Source organism: Wasmannia auropunctata, unplaced genomic scaffold, assembly GCF_000956235.1.
Source record: "Wasmannia auropunctata unplaced genomic scaffold, wasmannia.A_1.0 LD336076.1, whole genome shotgun sequence".
NCBI lineage: Eukaryota > Metazoa > Arthropoda > Insecta > Hymenoptera > Formicidae > Wasmannia > Wasmannia auropunctata.
In genome coordinates, this window is record NW_012026814.1 from 4,812,672 (window position 1) to 4,828,334 (window position 15,663).

The 15,663-nt window shown below is 35.8% G+C and overlaps 1 protein-coding gene across 1 annotated transcript in view; it reads left to right on the forward strand.

The window, feature by feature from the left end:
* The window catches only part of LOC105449330 (SLIT-ROBO Rho GTPase-activating protein 1-like), a 108,952-nt gene that overhangs the window by 20,680 nt on the left and 72,609 nt on the right, over positions 1-15,663 (forward strand). The window lies entirely within an intron of this gene.

A 15,663-nucleotide genomic window follows, 5' to 3' on the forward strand; every position in this document is an offset into this window, starting at 1 on the left:
TATATATATATATATATATATATATGCATACATACACTGTTTTACTTAGAATGTGTTGCTGTGAAATACATCCATTACTTAAACATGTTTTAAAATATTAAATAACACTTAAAAGCAACAAAATATTACAATGAAAAAATATAGATTTTGTGTTATATTTTTGACATTTTCGTTTAATATAACGACGCACGAAAAAAATCCAATTAAGGTATATTTTACAAAAACAGACCATTTACAACCTCCATGCACTGAAATTGCAAAAAAAAATTTATTTTATTAATTATAGATGTTTTCAGTAGCGCGTATATTTTCATTTTATCGAATGAAACGTATTTGTTATACTTTATTAACGAATATAACAAATTAATCTTAATTTTTACCCATATATTATAGTATCATCATAAAGTACACATTCTAAGCTTTAAAAAGCTTATCTATATATATATTTTACGATTTATTTTTACCTTCTACATTACAAGGGAAGTTAGAGAATTTATTCAAGAAACCCAATTTTTGAAAATTACGAACTTTTCAAGTCGTGTATTTTGAAAAATAAATTTTTGTAATTTTTTTTAATCCACAGAGCTTTTAAAGCATCATACCAAAAATAAATCCTCAAGATATGAAAGTAATTTGAACGTATTTATAAATATGACATGCAAAATACCAGATATAGTCGAAAATTTCTCATGCCTTGGCATTATGTTACGATTACTAATATTTAAAATATTATTTATACATTTTAAATATACTTAATTTTTAGTTTGAAGTATATTTAATTAAAATCAACCGTTTGTAAAAATATTTTTTTACCTATATGGATACTAAGAACGATTATATCTCTGGTGCGCGGGCTGACGCGCGCGTTTTGCACTCGGCGCTACTCTGCGTCGTTAACGAAATAACAACATATTGAAAAAATCTTACGTCGTTTAATTATGGCTTTAGAAAAAAACTTTCTTAACATTTTTTATGTGAAATTTTCTGCTTTTTCCATTGGTGACATTGTTTTTATTATTTATTGCTTCATTTAAAAGTTATTTGCAAAAAACATCATTTTTAAGGTTATTTTGTTAAATAAAAAAAAAGCACACTACTTAAAGAGGTAAACTATATATTTTTTTATTTATTTCTGATAAGCTAATGAAGCGATATCCGCAAGGTTTACTTTGCGAGGAATTTTTCTGAAGTCAAAAACTAATTGCACTCCACTATTTACATCTGTCGAAAAATTCAATGTTATATATACAGGGTGTTTATAATAAAGTCTCACCCAGGTCTAATATCTCGGAAACGGCTTTAGTTATGGAAAAATGTTTCAAACAAAAGTTGTTTGACTTCAAGGGGGACATAAAATGGTACCATTGGTTTGACCTTGGGTGGCGCTGTTAAGATCAGGAAAAGGTTACTTCAAAATTTTTTAATGGAACTCCCCATTTTTTATTACATATTCTTGTAGCTTACCTTGAGAGCTTTCCAAAACATATAGATAAAATATTTTTTGATTAAGTAAATATTGTGTTATGAAGCTTGAAATTTGCAGTATCGTCGGCATTAACATTATCCAAGATGTTTGAACACTGACTAAAACCTTTTAAATGTTATTTGAAGATGATGACTTTGACAACACATGTCAAAATCAAAAGCCATTAAAGACCATTAAAATTTGTTGCTTTTTCATTTTTGAAAATTATTTTTATTTTTTGAAAAACAAACAATTTCCAATGGTCATGACCTTCACATGTTTTATCAAGGTCATGATTCTGAACAACATTTAAAAGGTTTTAGCCATTGTTCGGACATCTTAGATAATGCTCATGCCAACGGTACTGCAAATTTTATGCTTCATAACTCAAGATTTATTTAATAAAAAAATATTTTATCTATGTGTTTGGAAAGCTCTCGAGATAAGCTACAAGAATATGCAATAAAAGATGGGCGGTTCTATTCCAAAAATTTTGAAGTAATCTTTCCCTGATCTTAACAGCGCCACCTAAGGTTAAACCAATGATACCATTTTAAGTCCCCCTTGAAGTCAAACAACTTTTATTTAAAACATTTTTCCATATCTAAAGCCGTTTCCGAGATATTAGGCCTGGGTGAGACTTTATAAACACCCTGTATATATATAATATTTTTCCTGTCAGCGATGAGATATTTTATACAACCTAGTGCGTATACAAGCATTTCTGAATTCATAGACACAAAGAAGATAGGAATACAAAAGCTCCAGGCCTTCTGTGTTCCGATCGCTGCCACTTCGAACGTGCGACCGCGAACAATGAAAACGCGGAAGCGAAAAGAGGCGAGAGAATTGCAGCTTTCTCGAAAGCTTCGTCGAAAATGAAAGTTTCTCATCTAGAATCCGTTTTTCTATCAATGAGAAAACTATTAATAATTCTCGTGCTCAAGTTATTCGAGAATATCGCGAGAAAAACTTGTACTTGAAAACAATATTTAAAAGCCAGCAACTGCGTGATAGAAACTCTCTTCAAGCCGGTTGAAAATGAAAATTTTGCGTTGAAAAATTATTTTTACGTACAATAAATACAAAAAATTGATATTTCTATCAGTTTTCTTGAACTTACTCTTTAAAGTAAGAAAACAATAATTTTTGCAAAAATTGTAACTTTTTATTAGATATTAAAGAAGCAAATTAACTATTTCCTTGAGTTAAATAACATTTCGTTATTTTTAATTTTTATGTGTCAAAATGTATTATTTTACAAAACTTGTGAAATAGACAATATCTGAGAAAATTAATCCATTTCTGATTGAATTGCTTTAAGGTAAACAATATTCATATTAGCTCAAAAGACAAATTATGAAAGGCTCATATCAAATTATAACGATAATGGGAGCTGTTGAGCTTAGGTGTAACGTGCTAATAATTTTATTTTGAACTGTGGTGGTAAACAATCTTTAATATTATTTATATAAATACTTGAAGTATAATACAAATTATCTCAAACGTTTCGATCCTTTTACATAGCGGTCATCTTCAGTGGGAATATAACAAATTAAATAACCAAGCTTATATACATGTAAACGCATTTGCTTGCAATTTATATAAAAGTCTGATGTTATACAATTCTTGTCTTGGTTTCTAGATTTTCCAGAAAGCATCATCTTTAGTCCATTAATTATAGATAGATGTATATTTGAATATCCAGACATCATATGAATTATTAAAAAACATATTCATATTCCTAAATCATCATTGTCACCATGTGCACGCTTTAAGAAAGAAAAACGGAATGATAATCTTTCTTAAGAGGATGCTGAAAGGTCGGCCAAATTTGTACGAAGTCGATAAAGCAGACTCTTCAGTGTCAGTGGTATCTTTAAATGAACTTCTTACAATATCTTCTGTCTCGCTCAAACACGTGGAATGTCCTTATCTAACTTATTGAAGTGCCATCTCTTGGAAAATCCGGCACTACTGCCAAACGTAATTTTTGCTGTCTTTACCTCAGGCGAGCGTACGAATTACCACAAATTGCATTCTAAGTAATAATTGTTTTCTACGCTTCCAATCGTTGCTCCAAAGGTCTTATATTATTCGTGCAAGTATTCCGATTCGCGCGAATTATTTTTTTGTACATATGAGCTACAGAACTTTTGTATCAATGAAATGTTTACGTCAGGTGAGAGGTTAAGATTGCTCTACGATGCGGAAAAAAGGTAATTTTTAATATTTTTTCATTTTAACTACAAATTTATAATTCGCGCGTTTACATTTTATCTCAATTTCAATCCTGTAAAAGCGTTTTCAAATCCGTTCAGTCGTTTCGGAGTTATTACTTAGAATGCAAATGTCGGTATTCAGCATCCTCTTAAAGCGTGCACATGGTGACAATAACGATTTAGGAATATGAATATGTTTTTAATAATTTATATGATTTCTGAATATTCAATATATATCTATCAACATACATCTATCTATCACGGATTAAAGATGATGCTTTCTGGAAAATCTAGAAACCAAGACAAGAGTTGTATAACATCAGACTTTTATATAAATTGCGAGCAAATGCGTTTACATGTATATAAGGTTGGTTATTTAATTTGTTATATTCCCACCGAGGATAACTGCTATGTAAAAGGGTCGAAACGTCTGGGATAATCTGAATTGTACTTCAAGTATTTATATAATATTAAAGATTGTTTACCATCATAGATCAAAATAAGATTATTAGCACGTTACATCTAACTTGGCTCAACAGCTCCATTATCGTTATAATTAAACAAAAAATATTTTTATAAATTTTTATAAAAAACCAAGGACGTAAGAATTGATTTCGAATCACAAATAACGGTCAAACGGGTCAACCCACAGTCCCGAGAATGTTTCATTTAGAGAAGATACAACATGGCCGTATTGTATGCAAACAAATAATTGCAAGTTTAATATACGACTAACACAGCGTTCATTGTTTTAGGTTTTCCGTTTTTTATTATCGACTAAATTGTTTCTATGGATTTTTATTAATTTATGTAAATGTTTAATTTGATTTATTGATGGTTTTTATTAATTTATTTATGTTAATTTATACTAGCTGCGGAAGACTCCGTGCAGTCGAAACGTTTTGACATTAAATTTTCTTATAATTTTTATAATACTATGTTTTAATGATTTTATGTCACGTCACACCTTGCTCGTTCCTTGGCCGAGTCTAAATTACTTGTTTTTTAAACACGAGCTAGTAAATGTGTTTCTAATTTAAACAAAAAATTTTTAATGGTTCTCCATGTAGTGTAAAATATTCCAACAATGTTGCTTGTATCGAGTCCAGTCTATCTCTAGCACTGTTCGCCGTATCTCGATGTCATAATAAAGAACATTGGCATATTTTTCGCGATTGTAGCGAAGTGGAATTTGCGGCGTATTCGTAGGAACGAGAGAATTGCTGAGTCTCACGTTTAGGCGGAGAGAATAGCGCACACGCTCGGAACGCGGAGTGCACTTTCTTTCCGCGAAACGATATTTGTTTTCCCGATTGTAGCACGGAAGACGCGGAGTCCGTTGTGCCGCGGAACGTAAACGATATCCGATGCTTGTGTCCGAGCCGCTTACTTCGCATATTTTAGTTTCGACGCGGCTGTACCGCGTCATTTAAGTAGATATACGTCGCGTGCAGAATTGGGACGTTATGTAAGGCACTACCAACTGCCAATACTTTTCTTTCCGGGTTTCTTAAGCTAAACATCTGTAACGTCCACTGAATTGCAATCACAATCTGTGTATACTCTATAGGTACTTTCTATGATTTCTATCTCAAGAATGTATCATACCAATACAAATGGTTTCAATTTTTATTCGCTCTTTAACAATCCTATAATACGTTTACATTTTTAATCAACAAGTTTTTATCAAAAATAATTTATAATTAAAATTATTTATTTTAATTTTGCTAGATATATAAATGATAGTTTAAGTTCTTTATCTCGTGTATTTATAGTTGTTAAGGCGATGCTGGAAGGTCGAAATTATCGATACATTGCAGTTGAGTAAATTTCTCCGAATTGACTGAACGGAATTGAAAATCCTTTTACAAGATTGAATAGACATAAAATTGTGATGTGAGACGGACGAATTTGTAGTAAAATCGGAAAAAAATTAAAAAATTACATTTTTTCAGGTCGTACAGCTGTCTCCTGATGTAAACATTTTATTAGTGTAAAAGTTCTGTATCTTATATGTACAAAATGCTTTCGTCCCCGGTCCTACACAACAGATTACATGAACGAATAATGATATAAAGTCTTTTGAGCTACTATTGAAAGTGTAGCAAAAAAAAATCCATTCAACTGCAATTTAAGGTAATTTGTATGCTTAGCTAACAAAAGATACAGAATGGTAAAAAGAGCAAAAATTGCGTCTAGCAGTAAGTGCCGGATTTTGAAGAAATGGCACTTCAATATGTTAGATAAGGACAATGTACGTATTTGAGTGAAACAGAAGATATTGTAAGAAGTTAAATTCATTTAGAGATACCACTGTGAATAGTCTGTTTTATTGACCTCGTGCAAATTTGGCCGATCTTCTAGCATCGCCTTAAATCTATTTGTAAGTTGCATGCACTAAAGTTGTTATTATTATTATTATTATTATTATTATTATTGCTGTTGTTGTTTGTCATTATTATTGTTTTATTTATTATATTGTTACTGTTATTATTGCCGTATTCGCGCTATTTCCAACCGGAGACAATTTCTAACAAAAAACGTTCTTCTGTAATAATATAATTAATATTTCCCTGCACGTTCGCGGCAGGCAAGCATTACAGCTCGAGTTAAAGTCTCAAGTGTGTCGTACTCGGCTGCGTTAATAGAAAATAACGTGGTGCATCCCGGGGCGAGCAAGTTCGGTCGTTTGTTTTAATCCGATTCGAGGGGCACGATAAAAAGTCAGGCTGTTACGCGTAAGAAGGGGAGCCGCGCCGCACCGCGTTGGTACATTTACGCTCGCATCTGTGTATCATCGTCAAATTAAATGGCTCGTACCTACCCATCTTATTGGGTCGTAAATTCCGATCTAGACGCACGCATCAGGCTGTAATATAATCGGCGGAACCGCTCGTTAATTGAGATAAATCGCCATCAGAACGAGTGTGGCCCAGAATCGCGTTATTGCTTAGGATGATACACTGGGTTATACAAAGCGGGACGGTTTTGCTCGAGAAAATATTACAGGGGATATAAGGATTACAAGGATCATTCGATATATGGAGTGTTCAAAGCTATAATATCGAGGTATAAAATTGACTGTCGAAATTGCGGCAATTTTGAGATATTTAGTACAATTATTGATATTTGTTTTAAAGTAAATCCTATTTTGAAGACAGTGAATTTTGAACAAGATATGGATGCGCATCTATAATAATTTATTATTATTTATTTTTTTAGAGAAGTTTTTCAGGAATTTTGTTTTGATAAAAGTAGATATATCACATACTGTTGAAAATGTTATATTTAACGCATTTCACATGTCACAAACGGTCCACCCCAATTTTTGTGTTAATTTAACACAAGATGGCTATGTTAGAAAGTAACACAAGTAAACATTATGTAAATATTAACATAAAAAAATGTAATATTTTTATGTAATTTCGAAACAAATTGTATAGAAACATATTTCTTCAATAAAATTAACATGTACATTTATCTTGTATTTGTTTATCGTAGAATTAACGTTTTAAAACTATACATTATTATTTATTCACTTACTCTATAAATTGTGTTTTTTGACGCTAAGAAATGTTAAATATTTATTTAACGCAAAATATTCGAACAACATAATCACATTCTGTTAAATTAACACTCGAATATGTTAGAAATCAACATAAAAATTTAACAAACTTAGAGTGAATTGTTTTTCATACAAGTACAAAATGTTTGCTACTCTGTACATATGTACGAAAAATTCAGAGTTGAAAGGAGCATGCCGCGGTTGTCGGACACAATCGTAGAATTAGATCACGACAGATTGCAATATCGTAATCGGAGAATGCGCGAACTTAATGATGTCTGGCTCCGCGAGCGAATGGCTTTTCAGAGCCCGCCTTCGGGGGCTTTCGCGACCGGCTATTCCCTGAGATCTATAATGAGAGGAGATAAGCCAAGCCGTTGCAACGATACCGCGCCGACAACTTGTCCAAACTAAAGCAATTACATCGACAGGAAAGTTTCGGCCGCGTTGCGTCTAAGCACTTTGGCTAAGTGAATCTCGCGAAAGGTCGTCGATATTAACGCTGCTACTAACTTTTTTCGTTCTCCATATTGACTGCACTAGACTGTCAACAAAATTATCATGGCCGTAAACTTTCGTCGCTATTCTGTCCCGCTCTTAAAATTCTTCATAATTCGCGTTGATAGATTTGGAATCATAAATAATTGTATTATGAAGTATTCACACGGTTTTTTTTTAATAATTGAAAATTTCAGAAAAATTTAATTTACAAGAAAAATTTGCCAATTATCTTATTAATAATTCAGAGGTTATAATTAATACAAAACAGTTTATATGCGTGTGTGCGTGGATGCGTGCGTGCGTGCGTGTGTGCGTGCGTGCGTGCGTGCGTGCGTGCGTGCGTGCGTGTGTGTGTAAAATTTCTAATTTTTAAATATTTAAATTTTACAAATATAAAATCTTCACTGAAAAAAAAATCTGGTTGGATTAATAGGAAATCTGTTAGAGTCAATTAGTCTGTTTGAAAATCGATGAATCAGAATTCTTGTAGGATTCACCAGACGAATATGATTAATTTTTTCTTGTTAAATCTATCAGAATTTCTTGTCGATTGAATCATTTTTCTTGTTAAATATACCAGAAGTTTTTGTTGATCGAACAATTCTTTTATGTTAAGGCGATGCTTCCAGCATCGCCTCGGAAAAAATTTACACGAGGTCGATAAAACAGTTTGTTTAATTTCAATGGTACCTCTAAATGAACTTCTTACAATATCTTCTGTCTCAGTCAAACACGTACATTGTCCTTATCTAACTTATTGCTAAATGTCATCTCTTGCATAATCCGACACTATACTACGTAATTTTTGCTGTTTTTACCATTCCGTATTTTGGCTATGCGTACAAATTACCACAAATTGCAGTTTAGTGGATATCTTTTTTTCTACGCTTTTAATCGTAGCTCAAAAGACTTTGTATTATTCGTTCATGTAATCTGTGGTATTAGACGTAAGCATTTTGTACATTTGAGCTACAGAACTTTTACACTAATGAAATATTTATGTCAGGTTATGGTTAGGTGTCAACTGTACGACCCAAAAAAATGTAATTTTAAAATTTTTTTCTGATTTTATTACAAATTCGACCGTCTAACACCACAATTTCATGTCTATTTCAACCCTGTGAAAGGATTTTCAATTCCGTTCAGCCAATTCGGAGAAATCTACTGAACTGTAATGTGCTAATTCCGACCGGTAATTCCGACCTTTCAGCATCGCCTTAAATATACCAAAATTTCTTTTGTTGTACGACTGAATTTCTCATATTAATACACTTTAGCACATATTAATTTCCAGAAATAAGATTCTGAATTAATTTTAGTACAGAACTAAAAACTACTAAAATACATCTTTTGGTTATTCTCATATTTGATCGCACTTTAAGAAGTGATAAAAATCTTATGATGCTGCATTTTTTATACTATTCCGTAGTGATTCTTAAATACGAGAATTGAATTCGTCCATCATGTCCATCTTGTGGTGATGGAGCATACTGCTTGCGGTGAACGTTTATTGAATATATCTAGAAATTTTGTAGATCCAACTAGAAAATATTAATCAAATTCGTATAGTAAAATCTATTAAACGTTCTAGTGATACAATATCGAATTCTCTTATTATAATCAGAAATTCTGTTTGATTTTATCAAAATTCATTCAACCATATACATCTTGTTGGTACAAACAAACCATTTTTCTCAGTGTTTGATGATATTATGGTATGTAGACGCACGCATTTTTTTATAGATTTAATTCGGTTGAAAATAACAGCTATTTTTATTTTTACATATCTAAAGGATTTTCTCTCTTGTATTTGAATATTGTCAGTAAAAAAACACAATATTCTATAATATTCGTCAAATATTCATTTATTTTTGTAAAATAAAACGATTTTTTTATGTCACATCTCTATTAGCGGCTAAAATCAAGGTTCTAATAGCCTTGACTCTAACAATAACGTTATGTAACGTTTAAATAAAAATCTATTATGTTAAATAGACAAATAAAACGAAATTTTTAATAGAATAATAGAAACAGAAAATGTTTTTTTTGCTATTGCTTTTATAAATGCTAACAGGTTTATACTTTTTTTGTTGCAACAAAAATAAATGAATATTTGACGAATATTATAGAATATTGTGTTTTTTTACTGACAATATTTAAATACAAGAGAGAAAATCCTTTAGATATGTAAAAATAAAGATAGTTGTTATTTTCAACCGAATTAACTTTATTAATCGACTCGAATTAAATCTATAAAAAATGCGTGCGTCTACATAAATATCATCAAACACTGAGAAAAATGGTTTGTACCAACAAGATGTATATGGTTGAATGAATTTTGGTGAAATCAAACAGAATTTCTGATTATAATAAGAGGATTCGATATTGTATCACTAGAACGTTTAATAGACTTTACTATACGGACTTGATTTATATATATATATATATCTAATACTTAGAAGTTAATAAATTTTAAAAGAATGTTAAGTGCGTCTAATATGTTGATTGTATATTTTGTAAATTTGCGAGATACAAAGATAGTGGAGAATAAATTTTAAATAATTTATAATACCGCGATAGAATTGCGAGTAGTTGCGTTATTTTGAGAAGCGCCAAGAACTTGACTAGAGCCGTGGGCGAAGCTTTGTCATCCGATATTCCCGGGAGAGATGATGTTTAGTCACGTGAACACACGCGGGTGGTCAATAGGGCCGACTGGAATAGTGAAGAACACTCCGGCTGAGAGAAGAGAGTTGCATGCCTCTTCCGTTTCTGGGCGTATACGTGCCGTGGGCGTGCACGAAAACTAAAATCAGTCCGGAAATCTGCGTCGGAAATAGCAATGGGTTGGCGCCGCACGATCTTACACGTGGGTAGGTCGCGCGACGCGCGCGGGTAACAAAGACCGCGGAGGAGAGAAGTTTACAGCTACGAGAACGATGCCTATTGAATCTCGAACGTTTACGTTCTCTAATGGAGATTTAATCATGCCTCCGAAATAACGTCTCGCGCAACGTACCGACATCGCAAACAACATTGCCGCAATTTTAGATCATTGTTCCATCTTGTCTCGCAGTTGCGTTCAAGGTTGCCAAGATTGGAGGTAATATGCGCACAGTAAAAGACGTATTGGCGCGTAATATATCGGATAGGGTACATGAAAGGCTATCGATCGGAAATAAGAAAAATTCGCGGAACAAGGTTAAAAAATCAATATGATTCTAACATGACCATTTACACAATGATATGTTATTAACAATATGTTTTGAATATCGGTCGGTTTGTCTGATGGTTACATTCAGAGAAAAAACAGCGACAATTGTAAAGGAGAGAACTATACAAGTTTTATATGTAGAATTAATGTATGTAGTTGAATAAAATTTTTTTAATGTAAGCTAATGCAACTGTAAAATAGTTTATTCAATTCATTCATGTACATTAATTCTACAAATGGACCTTGCAATAACTATAAAATAGTTTGTTCAGTTATATATATTAATTCTACATATGTTAATTTGTAGTTTTATGGTTTCTATATTTTTCTTTAAGTATTATACATTTATCTTAAATTTTTTTTTAAAGACGAGTCAATCTTTATTTGTTTCTTTTTTTAAATATATGTCGCGAGAGATATGAAATTTTATTTTAAGTAAATTCCTGCATTTTTTTTCTTGTTTAAGACGATCTAACTAACTTATAACGGTAACTAAATTATAGACGGTAACTAACTTATAAATACAAGTCGTAATGTATAATAAGTGCATAAGTGCATGTATAATTAGCGCAGACAAACTTGATAACTTAGAAAGAGTCTGGGGTTTGCTTGGACCGTTTGCAATTAAGGGTCAAAGTCGAGAGAGTCTGCTACCGTTGGATATCGGAGGACATGAAGAGTGCGCCCGGTATTAAAGCATGCCCGGTAAGACGACCCTGAGTGTCGTTAAAGTGGCCGATGAAAGGCCTCGACACTTGTTGACCAAGCCAAAGGGTTAGTCAGGTCTTATATTGATGGATGATGCAAAGAACTGCACGAGAGCGATTAATGATCCATAGATTCGTAAATAAACGAATAAAAAAATCTATGCCGGATCTATTACGCGGAACTTTTAAAAAGTATACATTTTCATATACTACTAAATGTATAAAATTTTTCAATGTTGAACCTACAATTAGATAAAATACTTTTTACAAAATAAATAGAATATTCAACGGATAATTTTAGGAAACTTTTTAATCTGTATAATTGAAAATAATTATAATAATATATAATTACATAATCACTATGATAGCGAATAATTCATAACAGTAATTAGTTTATTATATGTATCTAATTTAATAATGATAAATTTAATAGCTATTCTAATAATATAATATCCTGAATATTTAAACTGCTGGTTAAAATGAGGAAGAGAGTAGAATCTATTTCTAAATTAAAAGTTTCGCTTAAAATTCAAAATTCCTCTGTGCGACGCAAACAGATGGGAAGGAATCAGTAACAACAATTGCGATGACAGTTCTTAATTTTCGCGAGAATTTTCACACGCGGTCTTCATTCATTCGGGTCTCGTTACGGTGGATGCATCGCACAGCGCGTTACAGCGAATCGCGTTACGCGTGCGATGCACACAAAAACCGACGGCGCGGTGGTAGCGGCGGTGGCGGCATCGATGCAACGCGGACACGCGCAGTGCGCACTCCGCTCTTTCACAGACTACAGAGTCACAGTCACGGTCACGCTTCGAGGGTTGGATACTCGATATAGGACGGGCACGGTGGGAGCGCAACGTTCGGCGAGCCTGAATGAGAGAGGAAAAAGGAGAGAGAAAGGGCGAAAGGGAGAGAGAGAGAGAGAGAGAGAGAAGAAGAAGAGAAAGAAAGAAGCGAGGTCGTGGAGTACCCATTGATCCCTGTAGCTATCTGCCTCTCCATCGCTGTCTCCGTTCTTTATTATCTCTCCCTTGCGATCACTTTTCTCCCTATAATTTTGGCTAACATAAGTGCTTGTTCAGATGCCCGCGTACTTGATTATTTATATTATTTGCTGTTTCGAAATTATTAAACAATTTATTTTTTATTTAATAAATACTATTTAATAATTACATCTTTGTAATTTAGTTTTTGTGCACTTTGAGAGAAAACAAATTTTTGTTTTAAGAAATCAAATAAATTGATTTATTTTATTGTTGTAATTGACGTCATATCTTTAGAGAAAAATATAGTAATGTCTATAAAAGTGATAACTATAACAAGTTTTATGTAGAATTAATATACATACGTAGTTGAACAAACTATTTTATCAGTTACTGCAAATTTTATATGTAAAATTAATGTACATTGCATAATTGAATAAACTATGTTATGGTTATTACAACTATAAAATAATTTATTCAATTATATACAGTACATTAATTCTACATATAAAACTTGTACAGTCGCCATTTTTATAGCCACCATGTTTTTTTCTTCTGGTGCTAATTTTCGCTTGTATCGTGTGTTTGTTTGTATTTTTATTTCTTCAATCACGCAGCTTTAAATAACCAGACTATCTTTCGACTCATTATCACATTTTTTTCTCTATTATAATATGGATTTACTTCCCGGGGTCATTTGTTCTTATCATTATTGTACGGTATTGTTGTGTACCCCAGCTAAATTACTTCCTTTCACTCGATCGCTATTTGTACCTAGGGCGTACTTCCCGGAGCACATAATAAACTTCTACTTCCATTCTGCTCTCTCTCTTTCACGCGCCGCGGCATTGTTCCTTTTCTGCTGCCTCGCTGCAGTTGACGGACAATCGGGGAGGGGGGGGGGGGAGGAGTTTATCCCGTCGTACACCTGGATGTCGACACGCCGAGAGTTTCTCCGAGTCTCATTTCCTCGATTCGACATTTTTTTTCCGCCCAAAAACCAGCGGGGCTCCCTCGCGCCTCCAAGTGGAACGTAGAAAGTGCCGGTCAGCCGGTCGACGCTGAAGATCGCGAATCGCAAACGATTTCTCCGCGAGCCAGCACCTCAGCCAAGCTACGCTGATAGTATAGCTCGAAGGAGCAATTAGCACCGACGAAAGGTTCGGTCGAGAAATTTTTGCGAGAGAGAGAGAGAGAGAGAGAGAGAGAGAGAGAGAGAGGGGGGGGAGCAGAGACAGTAAAAACTCACGCGTCAAGACTTAATAAAGTATTGTAGGTCGCGTATTACGCGAAAGTTGCGATCTCTTACGAGCGAGAGGCGGGAATATCGTAGATTATTCCAAGTTTTACGGAGGGACAAAGTTTATCAGTTTATTGCGATTCCGAGGATCTATTGATGAGCGCCGAACGCGGACGCGGGCGCGATAATATCCGGCGAAAATGTTTGGCAACAGACTTCGTCGCCACTGGTACGGTTCAATTAAGGTACATAACAAAATGCGATATATCTTATCTGCTTTATCACACGACTCGGCAAATATTTATCGGCGCCGGCGAGAGGAGGCCCGAGAATCGAGAGAGCGAGTGGGGAATCATACAATTTAGCTTCTTCACGAGCCATTTTGCGTTGCGCGACCGACCAGGCGGAAGGTTCGTTCCTCCGCGCGTTCGAAGAAATCGCGGAAAGTCGCGGCAAGCTTCTCGTGTCGCGCGTGAGGCCCGATGGACTTCGCTAATACGCAGGATGAAAAATTAAGTTTCTGACACGATGGCCTCGAATAAAGTCGAATCTCGTAGATTGCAGCAGCGAGTTAAAAGTGAATTAGTGCAACGGTAAGTGTAAACAATCGCTATTGTCGAAAACAAGATGCCCAGGTGCATTCCTCTCGCTGCAGCACCTCCTCCGCGCAGAGCATTCGCGGTGCGGAAGATCTCGTAGAAGAAGAGGTGAGGCGGAGGAGGATCCTTCGCATCCTCCGGCACGCGGAGGGTGAGCGAGCGGGAGAATCAGCGGCGGAGGAACCGGTGCGCCGTACCGATGATGTGTACGGGGATCGAGGAGGAGGGGGAGAGGGGGTGGGGGAGGGGGTAAGAGGGGAGAACGGGCGAGCGAGTAGCGTGTGCGCGGGAGGGTGGAGGAGAGCCCGCGACTAGCGGGAGCGGAGTGGAGCGGCGAACGGAGCGGGCGAGAAAGAGAGAGAACGGCCGAAGCGGTCGAGCGAACGTGCGAGCGAGCGAGCTAAACGGGGAACCAGAAAGGAAGGCGGAAGAAGGGGGAGAGACCCGTACTCGCGCGCGCGAGAGACCGAGAGGGAAAATCCGGTTGCCTGGCGACGAGCCATCTAGTTCGATCCCAGCCAGCCACCCGACCAGCCACCCTCCTCCGGTCTCTCCTCGTCATCGTCGCCGTGGTCGTCGCCGTCGTCGTCGTCGCAGGAGCGACGACACCGCCGTACCGAGGGGAACGGCGCTCCGCTCCGTTCCGTTCCGCGCCACTCCACACTCCGTTCCGTTCTGTTCTGTCGCCGCAGAGCTCCGGTTTTCTTCCCGAGAGCCGAGAGATCGGCAACGGGAGAGAGAGAGAGAGAGAGAGAGAGAAGAGAAGGGACCCTTCTTTCTCTCTATCTCTCTTCGGGATCGTTTTCTCGTTGTGCTGTTGGTCGCGTGAGACGCGTCCGGTATACGCGAGATCGCGGATACCATTGTCATCGGCTCCGTTTTCCGATCCGCGCTCCGAACTCCGGAAGAGTCGGAAAAACGCCGTCCTGTCCTCTGTCGCGGCTCTCTCTCCCCGGATCCCGAGGCGTACATCGTGTGCAACGTGGGGCGATTCGATATCCTGGACGTGGGGTGGTCGTGTCGGTCGGTCGGTCGGTCGTCGTCGTCGGTGTGTGTGTGAATTTCCGACGCGGGGACATTTCCGAAGGACGTTTCGCGTTTCCGAGAGTTATCCGGCTGATCTCTTCCGCGGCGCGAGTGTGTGTGTGTGTGTGTGTGCGT